Source organism: Tenrec ecaudatus, chromosome 6, assembly GCF_050624435.1.
Source record: "Tenrec ecaudatus isolate mTenEca1 chromosome 6, mTenEca1.hap1, whole genome shotgun sequence".
Taxonomy (NCBI): domain Eukaryota; kingdom Metazoa; phylum Chordata; class Mammalia; order Afrosoricida; family Tenrecidae; genus Tenrec; species Tenrec ecaudatus.
The window spans coordinates 116,715,924-116,732,886 of NC_134535.1; the positions used below are offsets into that span (position 1 = coordinate 116,715,924).

Sequence of the window (16,963 nt, forward strand, 5' to 3'; positions counted from 1 at the left end):
CTTGCATTCCCCAACTCCAGCTCTATCCATTATCAGCATCCTAAAGGACTCCTCCTTCAGTTTTCTACATATCTGTTGTTTTCTGTCACTTAATCTAGATATTCTGAATGTCAACATTTCTCATTGGCTCTAAGACTTGACCTGGTTTGACATAAAAATTAGGAGCATCTCATCACTTGAAGACAATTCTAAAAATCTGATATCTATGTGGACCATCCTCTGGGACATTTGTTTTTAGGTGTCAGAGAGCAAACACAAGTCTTCCCGTTATTTCAGCCCCAAGATTCCACAGCAAATCCCGGCTGCCATCTTGTGCTCTCCAATGTCCTTAGCCACAGGTCTTGTGGAGATAAGTTGTTTTATGGCCTTGTGCAAATACCTTAACCCAAGCTTCTTTGAGCTTCCTTTAGTCTCACTCTGTGTAATGTACCCTCAAGTTATCTCTGCTCTACTCTTACTAAGAAAAATAACATTTTTAAAGACTATGGGGAAATGGATAAGGGCTTATAAAAACAGTATTTGGGGATGTGTAGCACATAAGAAATCATACAGATTTTAAAATGTTAAGTTCCTTGATCTATGTCCTTTTAATTAAGTGAGACCAGGATATCTTTTTTTTTGCCTTTCTATGAATTTTTAAGCATGTGATTCACCAAGCTTTCCATTTCTCAGATCTTACTTGATGTGAAATTAAAGAGAATTCTGTTCTCTTCTCCCTAATCATATAATCAGGTGATCAAGTATGTACCCAAATATGTACTAAATTGGCCAGATATGTGCTTATCAAATGTTTGTTTTACCACCTACTGTACATTAGACACTCTTTGAAGCTCTGGGATTATAGCAGTGAGCCAAATTCTGAACAAAACAATGGAATGAAGCAGAATACAGAGAAAGATAAGTAGTAATAAGAAAATGAATAATTACAATGTAGAGTATATCAGATGGTGATAAGTGTGATGGAAAAAAATAAAGCTAGGGATTGAAGCAAAGAGTATTGACAGGTTGAACTTTTAAACAGGATGATCAAGGCAAATTTCCATGAGAGGACTTCATTTAAGCAAAAGACCGGAGAAAGGTAGACAGTGATTCATGTGAATGCTGCATAGAGATCATTCCAGGCAAAGGGGATCGCATGTGAAAAGGCTGTATGCTTGCAAGTTTGAAGAACACCATGGGGGAAGGGGAGAGACCGGAGCAGATTCTTGGAGTGGTGAAACCACACGGGCTCTTATAGGTCACTACAGACATTTTACGTCATATTGGAATGAGATGAAACCCAGTGGAGGATTTTATAAAGAGGAATGAAGTGGTGTGACTTGTGTTTTAATAGGACTACTGTAATCACCATGCTAAGAAGAGAATGTGCTAAGTGCTTTCAGAGGCAGGGCTGGACAACCAGGGCAGAAACAGAGGCCAGTTAAGACGCCAGCGGAGCATTACAGGCAGGCTAGAACAAATAAATATTTTCATCATTGTAGAAAGTTCTATTGGACTTAAGGGAATGGGAGACAATAGGAGAAAAAAATGAAAACAATACAAGATGCTTTGATTTCTTTTAGTGAGTAATGTATTAGGGATTGATGGAAACTTCTTTACTTAAAATATATGGAAATCTGATGCATTCTCTTAGCCTTCGCTATTAAGGAACTCTTTGGGAAGGGTAATATATTTATGTTTCTCTCAGAGGATTATTTCTCTCTAATTACTACATGTTGGGCTGGAAAAGCCCTTTTAAGGAAGTACACTCTCTCTGGGGCTGAGGGAACGCTCACAGAACGGAGCACCCATAACAAGCTGAATATAATTAGAATCATATTATGAGCTCATTATGTGTTCCTATTATGCATTTTAAAACAATTTAAATGTTATTTCATTGTTATCTTCACAATAAGTATGTGAAACATATTGTATCTCCACTTCTAGACAATAAAGTTTAGAGACGACAAACAACAAGTTCAGAGTAGGAATTACTGTTGGATCATGAACCGATCCCAAAGACCCAGATACTTTATATCACCTCCTCTCTGAGCATTTCTTCATGCATGAAGATCAAGGAACAAGATTTGTACATTGGGAACCTTTGTACGTGTGTTTGTGCACTTCCCTTAATAGTATCTGGAGAGACTGTGAACTTTTCTAAGTAACAGTGCTACCTAAGCTCAAGTCGGTGGGCACGGTGTGCTTTCTAATCTTTTGTCAAAGACTTCTTCTGTCAGAGCATGGAAGATAAACATCTCTCCAGGAAAGAGGCAGTAAAGCTGACCAGGTGAAACAAAACAAAGCAAACCCTCTGGCAGAACATTATGGTCTTGACTCTTTTACTCATCAACCTGGTGACCTGGGCAACACTCCATCTCTCTGGATAGCTCTTCCTCGTCCTTGAAAGAAAAGGACTTGCTTTCTGATGACCCTTTCCAGCTCTGGAATATCGCTTGCTGACCGCTATTCTTCTTAGTCTGCTGGAAAGAAATTCTCTAGAGCCTTTAATCTTCAAGATTTCTTCATGGCCTCAGCAGGCATAAGACAAAAATATATAATTTCATAAAATTATAATGAAGTCTTATTTCAATATAGTTCTCCTACAATTTGGAAAAAGACCTCAGATCATTGAGTTTTGCTATAAAAATAGCTAAATCACCAAGAAGAAGCTGTTGATATGTGTGATCTTACTTCTGATTTGTACTTGACATTGTAAAATGTCAGCACTCACAGGGTGATGGCTGGTCACTGAAACTGGTAATATTGATAAGACTTTAGATATGTCCATCAAATCATATTTTAAATTTATGTGTATTTAGCATTTGCTTATGTAATGCACTCTCGGGTACTTTGTAAGCTTTGTTGTGGATCGGGAATAGTGATTATCATTGTGCTTTAATCTTACTTCGTAACTAATTCTACCACCCTTGAAAACCCAATACTATAAAAACCTTTTTTCCCTTAACCTTTTAAAAAATTATCTCCCACTGTGGTAGTGGAAAAGTTTTATCCATAATTAATAGAATAATAGCAAGAGATGAGCAAAGCAGTCTAATTATCTCTGTAAAAATCTTAACTGAAAAAAAAAAATCTTAACTGAAACCAAACTATCCCTTCTGTTATATTTTTTCATAGTGAAAAAGAATGGAAAACAAAGCAAGCACCCAAATCCCCGTCCATTTGTGGCTTAATAAGAAAGTTAATAAGGGGCTTTCCTGGGCACTAGTCATTGACTGGGATCATCTGGCTGTCCCCAGGGTCGTCAGCTCTTCCCATTGGCTCCATTAATCTTTGAGAAATCCCCAGTTGTGCAACTGTCACTGTGTAATTAAATGCTTTGTTATTTTCTGCTTGGTCCTGTACTTTGACAGCTTATCTTCATAAATAGCAGAGCCTGTACTTTGCCATTTATATGTGGCCCTGAAGAAGTGCTCTTCCAATCCTCCTCCTCCTCTTCCTCCTCCACCTTTTCTTCCTATTCCTCCTCCTCCTCCTCCTTCTCCTCCTCCTCCTCCTCTTCCTCTTCCTCCTCCTGGTCTGCTCCTCCTCACTTTCCCTTTCCTCCTGATCCTCCTCTCTGGTGTCCCTTCTCTCCCTAGTCTCCTTCTTCCTCATCTTTCCCTTCCCCACCTCTCTCCTCCTCTCTTTCTTCATCCTCTACCTCTTTTCCGTCCCTTCCCTGGCTCTCCTATGTCCCTCCTTTTCTTGTTCCTCCTCCTGCACATTCTCTTTGACTCAAGTCGACCCACTATCCTGACTTCCATTCTGACTCACAGCAACTCTATCAGACAAAGTAAAACTGCCCCATAAGGATTTCCAGGACTGCAAAGCTTTATGGGAATCTCCTCTTTCTCCCTCAGAGTAGCTGGTGGGTTTAAACATTAGAATTAAATGTATGTCTTTCTCTCCCCTCACAAAAAGTTTAGGAAAATTTAACCCCTCACAAAGTTTAACAAAAACAACAGCCCCAAATGATGTCATCCTGCTAGCAACTTTCTTCACCGTGGAAGCAAGGATTCTAACCTGACAATACAGGGAGGTAGCTTGAATTTATTATCTTTCCTCATGCAGTCCAAACTCAGGACTTTCCCTCGGGACAACTCTGGTCTTACTCCAAATGGGCCATTGCTTTTGTACAGGTGGGAATGGGTTCCTGACACTGAGTGGTGTGCCCTCACTTACTAGAAGTAGTGGGATCATAACAGATTGAACTCGAGGGGAGGGAGCAGTTCTTAGATCATCATGGCCCCGGAGCCACTGACCACTGCTTTGAATGGCCAGCGGCTGAGGAGCTTCCCCACCCATTCGCGTGTCCCCTGCCCACTGCTTCTCAGCCTGTGTGTGCATGTGAGACTAAATTACCTGGAAGCTTTAAGAACTATCGATGTTTAGACCACATCCTAACCATTGTGAGATTCGATTGGTAGAGAAAGACTGTTATTTTACTAATTCCACAGGAGAAATCTTAAATGTCTGAAGATTCTTATCGACAGCTATGTTACTACACAGTCATAAACTTGGTGCCTATCTCGCTATCTTATTTTCTACTTAAATTCAACTTACTGAACCCGACTGAAGCACTCTCCAGTTTCCTTTGCTCCAGCATTGGGCACCTACCCTGCAAAGGGTATAAAGGATGCTATCGCTTTGAAGGCCTATCTATCTCCCGATTAGACTCCAGTGATTAATGGCAGGAAGAAAAGAATTTTGTTTTGTATCCGATGCCTAGCATAATAGAGATGGTCCCAGAAAAGTTACAACAAGCTCTATTTATGACTGGCTGTTGTTTTATTTCAGTGTTTGTACAGCTTAGTATTAATGCGCTTATACCTAATTTGTCCCTGTTCACTCGCAAATGTTCAATTTTATGATTTACAACTCAAAACACTGCCGCATTTACAAATATATTGATCATAAAAGCCAATAATTATAATAGTGATCAATTCAGCTTCTCTCAGAACTGATGTGCAACTGAGCCATTGGAATGGCCCTGCACGGTAAGCCACAGACTACCTGCCTCAAGAGGCGAGCAGAAGGTTGTCTTAGTTTCTTAGGGCGACTGTAATAGACATACGACAATGGGTGCTTTTAATGAGCACAATGACTTTCTTTTTCACAGTTTAGGAAGCTAGAAATCCAAATTTAGGTGTTGGCTCCCGGAGAACACTCTTTGTCTGCTTTAGGGAGAATTTCCTTCTTGTTGGTCTTCCTTGTAGACTTCAAAGAAGTGTACACCACCACCATCACAGTCCCTCTCCCACACACTTCGTGTTAGTTTCTGTGTCTAATCACTCAAAAATGACCGGTCTCATGCCTAACTCTACACTGATTAAAAAAAAAGAAATATATTCCCAAATGGGATTTCTATCCATAGGTATTGCTTTTTGCCATCCAGTTGATTCTGGTCACCCCTGAGTGCAGAGAAGAACTGCTCCACAGGGCTGTTAAATCTGTCACCTTTGGGAAGTAGCTCACTACCCCTGTCTCCCAAGGTATTTGGTGGATTTGAACCGCACACCTTTCAGCTAGTAGTTGAGCACGTTCCTGTTTGTTAAGAGTCTCTCTCCAATCATAGGCCCCTGTTGTTCTTCCTAGATCTCAGTAGCTCAGATTATTTGCTCAGCCCACACCCTGAGCAAATATGAGAGGCTAGATCAATACACCACTCAGTGTCCCTGGTTGCTATTGGAAGGACTGCCTCTTGGTCTACTTTGTGAAGGTTCTACTCGAGCACCGTTGTTGCTAGGCGTAGGGCGCCGTTGAGTCATTTTGGATCCACAGCCACCCTGTGCACAAGAGCACAAACCACTGCACGGCCCGGTGCCGTCCCCACAGCTGTCCTGTGCCTGAGTCCATTGATGCAGCCACCGTGTCAAGACGTGCGCGATGAAATGTTCTGAAATTCCCATCCACGGTGTTATCGACCGGTTGTTATGATCACGTTAAGGACTCAAATCACGGTGGTACAAGAGCCTTCAAAAGTTTGTGGAAAAATATCATTAGTGGATAATAGAGTTTCCCACAAACGTTTGCGCCCCCTTCTTAGAACTGAGTGACTCTACTGCGTGAGACTGGATTGAGGGCAAATACAGTTTTCCTCAAAGACTGAATGCGTCATCCCGACCTGTCTTCAAAACAGACAAGAGCAACAAGCCGATAGCTTCGGGGACTGAGGCTTTGTTACTATTACCTTTCATCTGTGCTTGTCTTCGCTGTCAAACTAACATACCATGTTCGCGCAGTGCCACCAAAGGGGGCTCCAGGGAAGTCAGTGGCCCGACCGGGCCTCTTCTGCTGCTGATGCCCCTTCCGATGTCCTGTCAGCCTCCAGAGCCAGCATGGCTCTGCCGCGGAGAGCCTGGCCGTGCAGCCTTTGGAGGCCGTAAGGCGCTCCTTGCAACAGTTGCTTTGAATTTAATGGTTGACCTCAAATAGAGAATTGGAAACATCATACAGCAAAGGAAAGGATCTCTGAGGGTCAAGATCACTAACCTTCAAACCTTGTAGTGAGAGAGTGTTAATAATACACATGGGGGGGGAGGAAATGAGGAGGCAGGGCCATTCTCTATTCTGTCATGACCTTTCATCTTTAAGTCAAGGAATACTGACTTCTAGCCCAACAGCCTATGGGTTCACGTTGAAACACGCAGTGCCAGTGTGCTGCGATCGCTTCTGGAATACTCATGTGGCATGTAGAGAAACTGTCAAATGCTCATCTTTCAGCTCATCCTTCTTTGAGGGGGTGGAAAGGATGTTCTATATATATTGGCACAAATGAATATCATTAAGCATATTGACTTTTCATCGCTCTGAAATGTTTTAGTAGAGAAGAAGCCCCTTAACTCTTGAATCCTCATAGATGTTTACCACAGTACCTTTTAACTCGTGTGACTAACACCCATGTATTAGAAATAATTCTATTAGTGTCTCCTGTTGCCTAGCAAAGCTCCGGTATCTCAGAGGCTTACGACAACGCTTGTTTATCATCTCGGAGCTGTCAAGGACCAGAGAGGGGTCTAGGTATGGCCTGGCCACCTTCTCCATGTAGGTTGCAGTCAAGTTGTCAGCTGGGTTGCATCCTCTTTCAGAGACTTGCTGAAGGAGGCCTGGTGGGATAGTGGGTTATGAGTTGGGGTGCCAATCACAAGGTCAGCAGTTTGAAACCACCAGTCCCTTCTCAGGAGAAAGATGAGGCCTTCTGCTCAGATAAAGACTTACAGCCTTGGACACCCACAGGAGCAGTTCTGCTCTGTCCTTTGGGGTTGATATGAGTTGAAATCTACTCCACAGCAATGAGTGAGTGTGAGTAAATCATGGAAGTGGCATTCCTTTACATGTACCATATTCTGCTGAATCCACGCCAGTCACAACTCCTGCTCTTGGGGGCTGCAGGGACTTGCACAAGGTAGTGATTCACTGACATGGCTCTGGGGCATGTCAAACACAAGATCCTAAACAAATTTTACTCTAATTGTCTGTTAGAACCAGTATAGTAATTGTGCCATAGTACAGAGTGAAAGTGAAAACTGAGAAAAATGTGTTCTGCAACTGCAATGACTTAAGTAATGTCTTCTCTGAAATTCAAATTTTAGTGTCCTCTAAAATGGCAACAACTAGCCCTGAGAGAGTTATAAACACAGAATTATAAATAAAGGTCCTGGAAATTGCTCGATAAATGTTAGCATCCATTTAAAAAGGATTCATAGAAAATGGTTGATCAAATCTGTGTCCCTTTAAAGCCACGATTAATTTGCCAAGATTAAATCCTTTTCATTTAACTCAATTTCTGACATTTTAGCAGATTAACCAGAGACAAGACTTCTTTAATGTCATTTATTTTCTCTAGTAAGTTTGAAGGTGCCCTGGTGGTTATGAGTTGTGCTGCTAACTGTAAGGTCAGCAGTTCAAAGCCACCAGCTGCTTCTCTGGAGGAAGACAGGGCTTTCTACTTCTGTAAAGAGTTAGTCTAGGAAACTCACAAGGGAAGTTCTACCTTGTCTTGTAAGGGTTGCTAGGAGTCAGCATCAACTCGATGGCAGTGAATAAATATGAAGTCACATATACAAGATGTCCCTTATATTGAGTCCTCCTTGTTGCTGCTATAGGTACCTTCAAGTTGGTTCTGATCCATAGTGACCTTCTGCACAGCAGAACGAAATACCACTCCATCCTGTACCACCATCACGATTGTTTCTGTGCTTCAGCCCATTGTTGTGGTCGGGTGTCAACCCATCTCCCTAAGGGCCTCCTCTTCCTGGATTTGCTTCTGTAGGCACTGGTCTCTCTTGACAGTCTGTATTGGAGAAGGCTCACCATCCTTGCTGCTAAGGAGCACTCTGGCAATACTTCTTTCAGGACAGAGATTGAGTCCTCTACAGTCAATATATATATATATATATAAACATATATATAAACATATATATAAAATCAGACAGATAGGTATAACTTAACATAGACAGTTTTCCTCCCAGCCAAAAAAGAGGCATATCTCTCAATATGGGCTGATAGTGAAATTATTGGAACTTCATGCTTTAGATTACCAAAGTTCCTCTGTAGTCCATGCTGGCCCTTTTTGGGTAATGTGTTTGAAACTTGGATTATTAAATCCAACTTTACATATAACATTTAAAGTATTACATACATCCCTATGTGTTAAGATGGGTTGACTAGAGAACCAAATTCAGTGACACTCATGTATGTGTAAGAGAGAGCTTTATATCAAGTAATTATGCATCAATAAAATAGCCCTATCCAACTCAGTCCTTACATCCCTCTTCAGACTCACAAAGCCACATGTAATGATGCAGAATGCAGGAACATTACTGGCTGTGGGTGCAAGGACCCGTGGATCCAATGACAGGGGACACATCTCCAGGGCTCATGCAGATATCCATGTGGCATCAATAGGAAGGTGAAGGCAGAGAGAAAAGGGGAGGTTCACAGGACCCTCCTTATGAGGAGGCCACACCCACAAGGAGGCTAGACTCCACCCCTGCACTTCATGTTGATATGAAATTATGTACCTACCACAAATCAGCATCAAAGAAATAGCCTATAGTGTGCTCTCTATTCTAGTTGAGGAAACATTTCAAAATGAGGTCAATTTGTGTGTATTTTGGAAATGGTGGAAAACATAAGATCCAATTAAGTGGTTTAGGAAGTTTAAATGTTATGTCAATGTAAACATCAAGACATTTTGGGGTAGACATATGCCCTTTCCCAAAATGAAATGAATGTTAGAAGTTCCACTTTGAGGCTGTGATAGTTAGGTTTTATGTCAACTGGGCTGGGCCCAGCTTCTCAGGAGTTTGGAAGTTGAGCCTTTTCCCACAAAGTGATCTAATATAAAATGGTCAACTCCCTGATAAGATCTGCTGTGAGCAGTCAGGCAACTGTGGGAAGATTAATGTGGTATGACACCCTCTTATGTGGGGCACAGCCCTGATGGATTTGCAAGGAAGATTCATCAGCCTCTTCCTATATAAACAAACGTGGTGGGGAAGTTAGCTCACTTCTGAGGCCGGATTCTGAATCTGGTGCATCAACTTCCAGTTCTTTGGACTTGAGCCAATGGACTGCCACCTTACCTGCTGATCCCACGCGCCTTTAGAGGCCTGCTGACTGTGGATTCATTGGACTTTGCATCCACCAACCTGTGAATTTCCTGCTTATTCCTACTTCAACAACCCCACAGCTACCTGAGTCCACAGAAACCTCCAGCTTAACATCTGGCCCTTGGATTTGAGCCACACTGGACTTACTTGCTCCTACAACTGTGTGTGAGCCACTTTCTAGACACGTGTGTTTGTTTCTGTCCTCTTTCTCTCCATGCACATATATATAAACTGTCATTTTCTTCTGTAGAGAACCCAGCCAGATACAGAGGCCATGTGTGCGGTGCTTAGGCTGCATTTGACGAAGCCCTGGAGTTGCTTTTTTTGTAACTTTTTCCAATGGAGTACTTATTACCTTAGGATAAAGGAAAACAAAGCAAAATTATACATAAAATAGAACATCTCCCCAGTCCCCTGCCTCCCCGCCCCCCGGCTGCTCCGACTCTTTCTCATGGCATGTTACATTAGGCAGTTTACACCCGACTTCATGCACACCTCAGTTCAGATTTTGAAAGGACTCCTGAGGGTTGGAACAGCGAGCATCATATGGGCGCCCCCTTTCAGACATGGTAACATGCACTTTCCACAATTCATCCCTGACTGATTTGGTGGCGCACCTGCTGTCATTATGACGTGCTTCACTGGCGCAGGTAAATCTCTTAGTTCAAACACGCCGTGTTCCCAGATTCACAGCTGGTTCTAACGATCTGGTTCTTCCTGTATTCCTTACAAGTGAAGCCTGCAGCGATCACCTAGCATGTGTAGGGAAGAAAGTTGACTAGATTATTCAAAATCCAGTCACCCTAGTTTATTATGCATACTTTAGGAAAATCGTAACATTTTAATTGGTCATATTTCATTTTTTGGTAAAGAAGCAGGCCAGGAGTTAAGAAACGCCAACAATAACCGATTGAGTATAAATAAGTGCTTCCTTATTAAATATTTGTACCTTATATAAAGGACTAGTTTTCCTTTTTTGTTTCCATTAAGCACATTTTTATTCACTACCTGTCACTACTGTACTGATATAATAGTTACAGTATAAAATACAGGAAAAAGGCTGAAGATGAGATTAAAATAGAGCCAGAAGTTTGACTCTGTCCTTCACCCATTTGAAACCACTGAGGAAACAGGCCTAAGGTTTAAGGGGTGTGTCAATTTCATCCACCCCCTACGTTGTGTTCAGCGTCAATTTCTGGCTCATGCATGTCATTGGGTTTCACAGGTGTTTCCTTTGTCGATTGTATTTGGTGGGTTTCCATAAATCCATACCATACATTTCATTTTTAGAAAGGCTCTTTGGCTTTCTATAAAATTTGACGGGAGAGTTATTAAGTGTTTTTGCTTACTGGCCTCTAGTCCTACTGCTGATGGAGGAAGAAGAGAAACATATTTATAAGACTGGGCATAATTCCCACTTGGGTTCATGGTAGGCTAATACGTAGGTTAGGGTTGATTAAGATGAGTCTTTGCCTTCCTTACTATTTGATGGCCTGGATAAGAATTGTGCTTTCTATAGCTGGGAAATAAATTATACTATTTTGCTAAAAGAATATATGAAGATCAACTGTTTGGAAAAAAAGATGTACAAATAAATATAGTTTTTTATCCTATGTCAGAATTACAAATTATAAAGTAGACAGGTTTTAGACATAAACATTGATATAATAGCATGGAAAATATTCTTCTTAGGTTGGAATATGTTTACTTGAATAGAGGGTTAGCATGGATACATATCTCATACCTTCATTTATTTATTTTTATTCTCTAAGCATTGAAACAGATGCCTATATCTTTGGGGGAATTAAAAAATTTTGTTAAGGCTGAGTATTAGGTTAGAGTTTGTGAACCTATATTAGAGGTTTATATTGAACACACTGTTCATGACGTCACGTGGATGTCTCAAGAGAGTTCTTCATGACTAAATATTTAGTAAGGTGACACCCATCCTTGAGCTGTAAACACTGTAAAAGGAATACATTATTACAAATTGATTCCTAAGAAAATTATTTTAACATTAGAAAATTCTAAACTATATTGATTGGTCAATTTTAATACTCTAGTGCTTTCTTTATCTTTTTCTTTTAACTTTTTACAATGAATTGGGTGAAGCAGATCAGTTTTCCGTTCAGTAACCAACTCATACACATTTTGTTTCACATCATTGATTGCAATCATCTCATGACATCACTCATCCATTCCTCCTCCTTTCCTAATTCTTTTTGGCTTCTGACCTTTGTCCTTAGGCAAATGCTGCTCTTTGATCTTGAAGAGCTGATTATTCTTATTTCATGACTGTTATTGTTCACTTTATTGACCTCTCTATAATTTGGCAAAAAATTGAACCACAGGGGTGAGTTCAATTCAAGGCCTGAAAGTCAATTACGAGCCATAATCTCAGGCTTCACTAGTTTTTATGTGATTAGTAATCCTGGTCATTTTAATGACTCTAGGTTTTGTTCTATATTACCTTGTTTGCTTGGTTTATCATTTTGTCAGAAATGAAAAATACTGGTGTTTTCTTGGTTACAGATTATTATGTGCCTAGATCTTTGATTATTTTAAATCTTAAAATTGTATTCATCTCAATATTTAAATTATATTAAATTGATATTTTTATCAAGTTACTATTATTACATTTCTAGGATTCAACATAGTTTTTTCTTTTTTCCCACATATCTTCCCTTCCACTTTTTCATAATTTGGGGGAAATTTTCTATCAATCTTTTTTATTGTAAAAATATATGTCGGTCTTAAAGGCTTGAAGGTGAATAAGCGGTCATCTAGCTCAGAAGCAACAAAGCCCACATAGAAGAAGCACACCAGCCTGTGCGATCACGAGGTCCCAAGGGGTCCAGGTATAAGGCATCATCCAAATATATATATATACCATAGTGAACGAAGGGGGAAGTGCAGAGTGGAGATCCAAAGCCCATTTGTCAGCCACTGGAGATCCCCTCACAGAGGGGTCTAGGGGAGGAGATGAGTCAGTCAGGGTGCGATGTGGTACCGATGAAGAATATAGCTTTCTCCCAGATCCTGGATGCTTCCTCCCCCCAACTACCATGATCCGAATTCTACCTTGCAAGACTGGATAGAGCAGAGGTTGTACACTGGTGCATATGGGGGCTAGAGGCACAGGGAATCCAGGGTGGATGATACCTTCAGGACCAGGGGTGTGAGGGGCGATACTGGGAAAGTAGAGAGTGAGTGGGTTGGAAAGGGGGAAATGATTACAAGGATCTACATGTGACCTCCTCCCTGGGAGACGGACAGCAGAGAAGGGGGTGAAGGGAGACTCCGGATAGGGCAAGATATGACAAAATAACAATCTATAAATTATCAAGGGCTCATGAGGGAGGGGGGAGCAGAGAGGGAGGGGGAAAAAAGAGGACCTGATGCGAAGGGCTTAAGTGGAGAGCAAATGCTTTGAAAATGATTAAGGCAAAGAATGTACAGATGAGCTGTATACAATTGATGTATGTATATGTATGGATTGTGATAAGAGTTGTATGAGCCCCTAATAAAATGTTAAAAAAAGGTAAACATATTGATGGAAAAAATATGCCACAATATTTTACAATTCAGTATCTTTATGTGTATATTTCAGCAGCATCAATTATATTCATGATTGTGAAATGATCACCTATTTCTGTTGCCAAATTTCCCATCACCAAAAACAGAAGAAATTCATTGATTTCCAAATAATGACTCACCATACTCATTCCTTACCTTGCAAACCTGACCACTTCCCTTTCTGTACATTACCTTTTCTAGGTATTTTATACAAGCTTGAAAATTGACCTTTTATGACTGGTTGACCTCACTCAGCATCATGTTTTCAAGTTTGACCCATGATGTAGCCTGGATTAGGACTTCATTTCTCTTTATGGCTAAGTGATATTCCACTGTATTACCACAATATGTCTATCCATGCCTAGGTTGATAAACATTTAGACTGTTGTATCTTTTCAGCTCTCTGAGTGAGGTTACAATAGACATTGGTGTTCAATTATCTGTTGTGTTTCAGCAGTCAGGTCTCTTAGCTATGTATATTCCTAGGCATGGAATTGCTGGGTCACGTGGTAGCTCTAGATTTGACTTTTGAGGAAATGCCAAAGTTTTCCACGGCAGCTCTACCATTTTGCATTGCCTTCAACAATGGAAAAGGGTTTCAATGTCTGCATATCCGCACCAACCTTTTTGTTTTCTACTTTTTAACATCCTAGGTATCTTAAAAAATGCACTGTCACCAAGCCGATGCTGACTCATCGCACCCCCCCTGTGGGTTTCTGAGACGGTAACCATTTACGGGAACAGAAAGCCCGGTTTTTGTCCTGTGGGGCGCTGGTGGTTTCAAAATCCCAACCACGTGGATTGCAGCCCCATGCATAACTGCCACCCCACCAGGGCTCCCTTACCTAGGTATCCCCGTGGGTATGATGAAGTAGTAGTTCACTGTGCAGTTGATTTATATCTCCATCATGGCTATGGTGTTGAGCACTTTTTCATGTGCTTATGGGCCATTTTATTATCCTGGTGTCTTCTCAATGAGATCATGTCTGTGAAATATTTGAGCTCATCGGGAAGTAAAGGATCGCTTGCATCAGTTGATGCTGATGTCATTTTGCAATCGATGTGTATATGTAAAATGCATATGTTTTACAAGTTAGCAATTGGCCCATCCTTCCCAGAATTACAGTTTTAATGTCTTTAGGCATGCAAAGAAAAGAAATGTACATAGTTTATATCTTTGAGTCTATATATGATTAGAGTAAACCACTGAATCTGTTGTTGGCCAAGTGTGTGGATGAGTAATTCTTTAAGCAAAAAGTCAGGAGACCCTTTTCAACCTTAATTTGCTAGTTGTTTTCATCTTTTGAGACAAAATTGCCTCATGAGCTATAATTTAATTCCTAAAGTATAAAAGAGTGAAAATTAATTTCCAGATGCCTCCTGCCAGTGTGCTTACCAACTCTCCCACATTTCCCTCTCTGTAAAGCAGTACCCCAGTCCACAGGGAGCCCCATTCAGGCACACATTTGCATGCCCAGGGGGCATTTTCCATCTGGGTGTATGTGGGAAGGGACTTCTCACCCTTTTCCCAATCATTACATTCTCCTTATTGGCAAAAACATAGAAAAAATATCTTCAAAGGATTAGTCATTGCCTTGTTTCCTACATGGGATGGACAGTAGGTTTAGCTATAGACATACTAATTTAAAACTAGCAATCATTTAGTTCTTGTCATTTCCCAGGAATTGTTCTAAAACTTTTGTATCTATTAGTTAACTCTCACAATTCCGAATTTTCCTCACTTTCAAACTAAACTAAATCAAACCCATGGCAGAGGATTCCAACTGATAGTGATTCTATAGGCTACCAGAGGGCAGAGAGGTGAAATCACACACCCCGGGCTACACAGCCTGAAAGTGACCGCGCCAGGATGTAAAACCTGGCAACCCTTCCATCAGGGCTGACATTTCGCCACTACTGGACCCTGTCTACTTCCAGTCACACATTGCTCCCCTTTGAGTCAGAAGCCCAGCCACGAGCTATCTTGATGAATGGAGTATCTGTGGAAACAAACAAGGAAGCAAACTCCACGCCAGCTTTGGAATTGATAGGAATTTCAGAAACATGCCCTCCCTTAGTATTTCACATACTGTCTGGATTATTGAGATTTTTCAGGATGAATACGACTCGCTTTATTGGTGTTGGGTTCCTGCGTTAATTCCACATGACTCGGTTATCATCAGACTCTCCGGAGGCCTTCCCTGTCACAGGAGGGTTTTCTTTGAACTGCTAGGTATGCACTGTTTTTAAATGAAACCCAAATCTCAGATGTGGAGGGTGAACCCCAAGCAGAGTTTTGAAATGGTTTTAAAGCTATCGATGTCTATGTTCCATTTCTTTCTGGCTAAAGGATGTGTTTCCCAAGGAAAAAATAATATGTGGAAAAATTAATGTCTGGATGCAGTAGAACCGTCACCATTAGCCATTTATTGATGTTAGAAGAATTGGGAATGAGAACCTATATAAAACATCTTTGTAAGTCAATGGTGCTGCCGAACAAGAAGAAACAGTCTGGTTGTGTGTGTGGTCTTCTTGCCCAGGTTGGCGGAAGAATATTGGAAAATTCTATGTTCCATTCACAAAGTGGGAGTGCCTCTTCCCCTCCCCTATCACATCAGAATGCCAAGGAGATCCATTCCACGGAGTTGGGAGCTCGAGTTTTATTGTAAAACTGGGGGTGGTAGATCTGCTTCAGGCATTTCTTTGTCCGTGGTGCAAGGGGAGTTGGAGGTTTCAAATCAAGTAGCAGATGAACTTGAACCGGTGTGGTTTTCATCTCACAAAGTCTGTGCTTCCCAGTGAGAGGGAGCTGCGGATGATTTCATGGGCACCGAGTTTTGCCTTTGAGCATCTTTGGCCAAAGTCCTCAGAGCTGGTACTTGCAGGAAGCTTAGCAGGAGTGGAAGTGGCTCTCCTCCTTACGCCAGAGCCCTTGCAGTTGTTCCATCTTTTCACTCAGGGTCTTAGATCTTTCCACATCTCACTCCAGGACAAGGAGTGGAGTAAGGATGGCTTGTAGGATGCTGGATGGTCCAGGGTAGGGACTCCCTGAACCTCCACGAGATGTACCGGTACTTTGTGGGTTCATTTCAGACTGCCCAAGGATTGACACCATTCTTCCCTGATTTTATAACTCTTCAAACTTTTGTTCACTTTTCAGTTCAGCCCTTTAAATCAAATTTCCCAGCTCACAATTGCTTGTCTAGTTGTCTTCTCTTTGAGAGGACAGCATTATATTGTATTCTTTGACATTACATGTTTTTTGGCACAACATCAAAGACTCCTTTAAGAAATCCAAAACTTTGAAAAATGGAGAGCTATTCCTTTTCTAGATTTTCTCCATCTAGATGAATACATGTTTGGAAAACATTAAATTCCTAAATAAGCAACACTGTTTCCCCTCTTTTCTGTTCTCTTTCCCTCTCCTTTTTCACCACGTTAGTTCTCCAAACTGAGTTCACATGTGGGAATTCCATGTCCCTTCTCCTTTCACTCAAGACAACCAAATTCAACCCACCTGCTTTTCATAACAACGCTGGCCTGGCCGCTGGTGCTAAGGATCTGGGTCCAAGCCTGTGATGTGCCATTCCGTGTGCTGCAAGCCCGGCCCAGCCACAATCCTGTGAAGCTCCGTGTGAGCTACGGACAAGCTGCAATAATATGTGACTCGAAGTGGCGCTGCCCACACTCCATCCTCTGTGTCTCATGCTGCTTTCTCTGTTGGTTGATATTTTCCTCATCAAAGAGGGTGAATCACTGCTGTGGCTTCCAGAAACAGCATTCGTAATAAG

General features: G+C 41.4%; 1 protein-coding gene and 1 long non-coding RNA gene across 2 annotated transcripts in view; one reads left to right on the forward strand and one right to left on the reverse strand.

The window, feature by feature from the left end:
- The window catches only part of RERG (RAS like estrogen regulated growth inhibitor), a 154,202-nt gene that overhangs the window by 57,493 nt on the left and 79,746 nt on the right, over positions 1–16,963 (forward strand). The gene's annotated exons all lie outside the window — the stretch shown is intronic.
- Positions 7,766–16,858, reverse strand: LOC142451161 (uncharacterized). The gene is made up of 3 exons (XR_012784974.1): positions 16,690–16,858; positions 10,214–10,348; positions 7,766–9,951 (listed from the first exon to the last, which is right to left on the reverse strand). It is a non-coding gene; the product is annotated as an uncharacterized LOC142451161 (long non-coding RNA).